The sequence below is a fragment of the Orycteropus afer genome, unplaced genomic scaffold (assembly GCF_000298275.1).
Source record: "Orycteropus afer afer isolate SDZICR_OR568_19922 unplaced genomic scaffold, OryAfe1.0 scaffold00316, whole genome shotgun sequence".
Taxonomy (NCBI): Eukaryota; Metazoa; Chordata; class Mammalia; order Tubulidentata; family Orycteropodidae; genus Orycteropus; species Orycteropus afer.
Genome location: NW_006921903.1, coordinates 351,138 through 356,346, shown reverse-complemented (window position 1 = coordinate 356,346; position 5,209 = coordinate 351,138).

Below are 5,209 nucleotides of genomic sequence, written 5' to 3'. Positions count from 1 at the left end.
CATATGTATGTGAGAGCTGGACAATGAATAAGGAAGACTGAAGAAGAGTTGATGCTTTTGAGTTGTGGTGCTGGTGAAGAATGCTGAAGGTACCATGGACTGCCAAAAGAACTAATAGATCTGTCCTGTAGGAGTTGCAGCCGAGATGCTCCTTGGAAGAGAGGATGGCCAGACTTCGTCTCACCTACTATGGTCATGTTGTCAGAGGGGACCATTCCCTGGAGAAGGTTGTCATACTTGGTAAGGTGGAGGGTTGATGAAAGAGGGGAAGGCCCTCAATGAGATGGATTGCCACAGTGGCTGCAACGATGGTGGAGGAGAAGGCCTTCGACAAGATAGATTGACACAGTGGCTGCAATGATGGGCTCAAGTATAGCAAAGATCATGGAGCTGGCATGGGATTGGATTCTGCTGTGCATGGGGTTGCTATGAGTCGGAAACGACTCAACAGCATCTAACAACATAACAACAACATGATGCTAGATGCTATGCCACTGGTATTTTAAATATCAACAGGGTCATTCATGCTGGACTGATTTTAGCAGAGCCTCCAGACTGTAACATACTAGGGAGAAAGTCTGACAACTTACTTGCAAAGCTTAGCCAATGTGTCACAACAAAACATTGTGTAATATACGCAAACCTACCAAGCATCATGAAGATGGCATAGGACCCGTCGCCACTCCTCTCTGTGTGTCACATGCTGGGGAATTGGGAGTCCTATCCAACTCAGTAGCAGTTGACAACAAAAGAAGCATTCATTCACTTTTTAGGTTATATGCTTAGAACTTTACAGTTGTAGCCTAATCTCCAACATTGGAAACTGGAGTAGAGGAAAAGGCAAAGAAGTGTAATTGGAAGAGAAAAGGAAGACAGTTGAGTATGATGATGGGGTTGTGATGGGAAGAGGGAGACAAGGCAAAGGGAGAGAGAAGACAGGGGGAGAGGGGTGTCCATGGGGAAGGATGCATAGCCTTGGGTCAGAAACTGCAAACACCTCCTCCCTCAGAGGAGGGGCCCCAGCAGCTTCTTCTTTCCTGCATCAAATGTTTTGTCCGAAATCCATAGATCAAACCATGGGTGGAAAAGTTTCCCCTCCCACAGTCATGGAATTCCTTTCCAAAATCAGTGTCTCTGGGAAGGCCACACTGCCAGCTGCCTAAGGGGCCAGGCTTCCCAGAGGGAGAAGCTGGGGGGGTTGATGCAGATACATTTGAAACCCTTCCCTGGCAAAGAGTAGGAAAGCACGCCACGTCATTGCTTCCCTACACACTGGCTAGTGCTACCTGGCACGGGTGGTTTTTCTCATTGGAAAGAAGAAAGGGGAGACTCGGAGATGGAGGGAATGAGTGAGCTTTGGCCATTCATCCATTTAGGAAACTGTTCTTCTTGCTTTTACATGCTTGAAAAAAATAGTCTTCCTCACTTAAGATTCCAAATAAACAAATGATTCAAATGTAGAGCAACTGTAATAAAATATCTAATTAGCTCTCTATTTTTCTTCAAGAAGTAGGTCACCTGTGTGATATTTATTTCGTTAGTGTCCATCTCAACCACAGAAACTGGCTCCTGATTACAAGTAACTGAAAACTGGCAGAAAGACTTGTGTTTTCCTCCAGACAGAACATTTTGAAGATTTTAAATATCTCCACAAGGTTAGCACTCAGGCTTTTAATTTTTTCCCCTTATCATATGATAAATATGCATTGTGAATTTTTGCTTTGAAATTAAGACCCTTTTTCTAATGGTTTATCATTTATATCTCACCAGCCACCCTTAGTTTATGGTGAAAAATGGGGGTTTGGAGTGCAAAGCCTTAAGGCACAAAGAACCCCAAAGTGTTCCTTTCAGTGGGACTTGGTAAAGTCATCTGTTGCCTTTGAGTACCGCTGACTTCTTTGTGAAAGTTTGCTTTAGTCAGGCTCTGCATTTGTGAAATCCCATTCCTAGACTTGGTTACGAAATAGTCACTGGAAATGATAATTAAAATAATTATAGATGCAATAGCAAAGTATAGTAAGGAGAAAAAAAGCATTTTAAATAAATTACTCAGAAATTATTATAAGCCAACACTCTGGAAAGATCCCAGCCCTGCTAATGGCATCTTAATATGTTCGAATATTGTGTAGCTGTTCAAAGAGGCACACCTCCTCATAGTTTCGATTTAATCACAGTGTGATATCTCCCTTTCTTTAAATGAAGCAAATACAGCAATTATCACAACATAAAAAAGATGCTTAGTTTTAATCTAAGGAAAAGTGCTGCCAAGTGCTTTGTTTCCAATTCCTAGTGTTGCTGTAGCAGAAATACCACGAATGAGCGGCTTAACAAGCAGACTTTTATTTCTTCACCATCTGTAAGGCTAGAAGGCTGACTTCAGGACATCTGCTGGAGGGGAGGCTGTCTGTCTGCCGGCTCTGGGGGCAGGTCTTTGTCTCAGCTTGTGCATCCTCAAGGAAGTCCTCCGTTCCTCGGCTAGTTCCATGTGGCCGCCATCTTTCCCTCATTTCTGCTGGCTTCTCTCTGTGTCTCCTCTGCTCTGTTTACACTCAAAGGTGGCGAGCTTTAAGTCACACCCTACACTGACATGGCCTCATTAACATCACAAAGAAAACCCTGTTCCCAAATGAGAGCGCATCCACAGGTATTGAGGGTCACAGTTCAACCCCTAACATATTTTCAACCAAGTTTTGTACATACAGAAAGAAAGCCTTTCTTTATTTACCCAAATACAACAACTTCCGGGGTATATCTAATTTTTCATTAGTGAAGAGGAGTGCTTGTTTCTTTCACATTCAAACATGCTTTGCAAAGTGCAACTCCATCGCTTTATCTTCCCAGTGATTCTGCCATTTTTTATTGAAATTTTGGCTGTGTTCCTTTCTCAGAGCTTCAGCCTGGCAAGCTCAAAGACCTGACTGGGGGTTTGAAGGAGGAGGGCTGGCCAATCCAAAGTGAGGGTGGGAGGGCCCCCCGTGGCTTGGGAACAGCACTGCAGCAAGCCACCTTCACCATCCGCCTTTGAACAAGGATCCCAGGCCTGCAAAGTGCAGCCTGTGGTGTCTGAAATCTGAATCGCAGTACAGACGAGCCCTAAGTGAAAACAAAACATTGGCAATAATGACTAATGACATGCTGCCGCCCTCGCCTGGGAAAGCCGGAGCACCAGGCTGGCAGCCATGTACCTGGCAACCCCTCAGCCCCAAGTCACTCTGGGAAAATCTAAACACTTTCCATTGTGTTTAGAAATGTTATAGCAGGGCCTATTGATAAATGAGTAAACACAAAGGCACTTAAGCCCTCAGCTTCTCTGACGGCAAGGGGAAAATGAAAGAGGGCCTGGGCAGCCCGGTGCCCACCCGTAATCTCAGGAAATCACAGTCGACCTCTCCATTGCTCTGTATTGGAATTCCCTTTGGAGAGGTAGCAGCAAGATCATGGTGGACCACTGCACAACTCTGTGACATGCACCTGCCTTTAAAGGTCTCCACATAAACTCACTACCATCTAATCAGTTCCAACTCACAGCCACCCCCACTGGGTTTCTTTGTGAGAGCTCTGGTGGCCTAGTGCCTAAGGCATTTCACTGCTAACCAGAAGGCTGGTTGTTCAAACCCACCAGTCATTCCTCGGACGGAAGTTTGGGCAATCTGCTTCCATAGTGATACCACCTCGGAAATCCAAGGAGGGGTTATGGAAGCAAACTGCCTCTTCCTTCTTCTGCTTGGTTAGCAACGAAATACCTTAACCACTTCACCACTTGTTGTTGTTGTTATGTGCTGCTGAGTCAGACCTGACTCATAACGACCCCTCCTTGGGTTTCGGAGACATTATCACTGCAGAAGTAGATTGCCCCATCTTCCTTCCGAGGAGTGACTGGTGGGTTTGAACTGCCAGCCCTTTGCTTAGCAGTCAACTGCCTTAGGCACTACGCCACCAGAGCTCCCTAGAACTTCTGAAAGGGCTCCACATGCTGCCACTTTAATCCTCACAAATTGTCGGGAATGTAGAGGTGACTGGTTCCCAGTTTTCACATGAGGAAAAGGTGACTTGGAGAAGTCCAGTGCCTTCTCTGAGTCCTTCTGGTAGGTACTAAGTGGTGGAAACCAGCTCGCAGTACCTTCCATAGTATGTCCTATGGGAAGAACTAGGGAGAGCAACAGACATTTTTAGTGGCATGTCCTTAAACCAATCCCAAGAGGGATGTTGGCTTTATCACAACCCTTGTTCTCTGAACCAGAGGACCTCTAGTTTAGAGTGTATCAGAATATACAATAACATTGTCTGTGCTGCCTGGGAGGTTTTGAAAACACATCATGAGGCATAAAGAATTATTTCTAAAACTTAAGAATCACCTCCCGTCTGTCATACTGTGGTGGCTTGCATGTTGCTATAATGTCAGAAGCCACACAAGTGATTGCCCATGTATCAGCAGAGTCACCATGGAGCACAGGTTTCATAAGAGCTTCCAGATTAAGACAGAGTAGGAAGAAGGGCTTGGTCATTTCCTTCCAAAAATGAGCCAATGAGAACTCTATGGATCACAACAGAAAATACTGGAAGATGAGTGCCCTAGGTTGGAAGACACTCAGAAGACACAGGAACTGTAGCAATGGACTCTAGCGTACCAATGGTTGTCAAGATGGCACAGGACTGGGCAAAGTTTTGTTTCGTTGACACTGGTGTTGCCAAGAGTTGCAACCAAGTTTACAGCAACTAACAGCACCAACCACAGCCCAGGGTGATCTTGAGCCTTTCTTCTTATGTCGTTGTGGTTTCTACATCATGATTGTATGTCACAACTTTGCTCTAACTTATCCCAGAAGCTGGATATTTCTCACATGTACACACATTTACAGTTTTGTTTCACGATGGCTTTTATCCATTTTAAAATTCATTTTGCTTTTCATATTTTGAAGATACATAATCTTGAAGAAAATACCTTAGTATAAAGGGACATGTCATCTGAAACAGTGTGAGGTCTAAAATTTAGAGATTTAAATACAACATTTAAATAAAGGGTACTTTCAGCTTTTGTCTGAGTATGAATCTTATGGTTTGGCTCCCCAGAAAATTTAGATACATCATCAGAGGTGCTCTGTTTGTGTGTCAGGCCTATTAAGGAGTTGTAGCCAGGATGGAGTCTCTCACTCTAGACTCCATTCCCATGGTTTGACTCTGTCCCAAAGGCAGTCCACAGTGCCAGCTC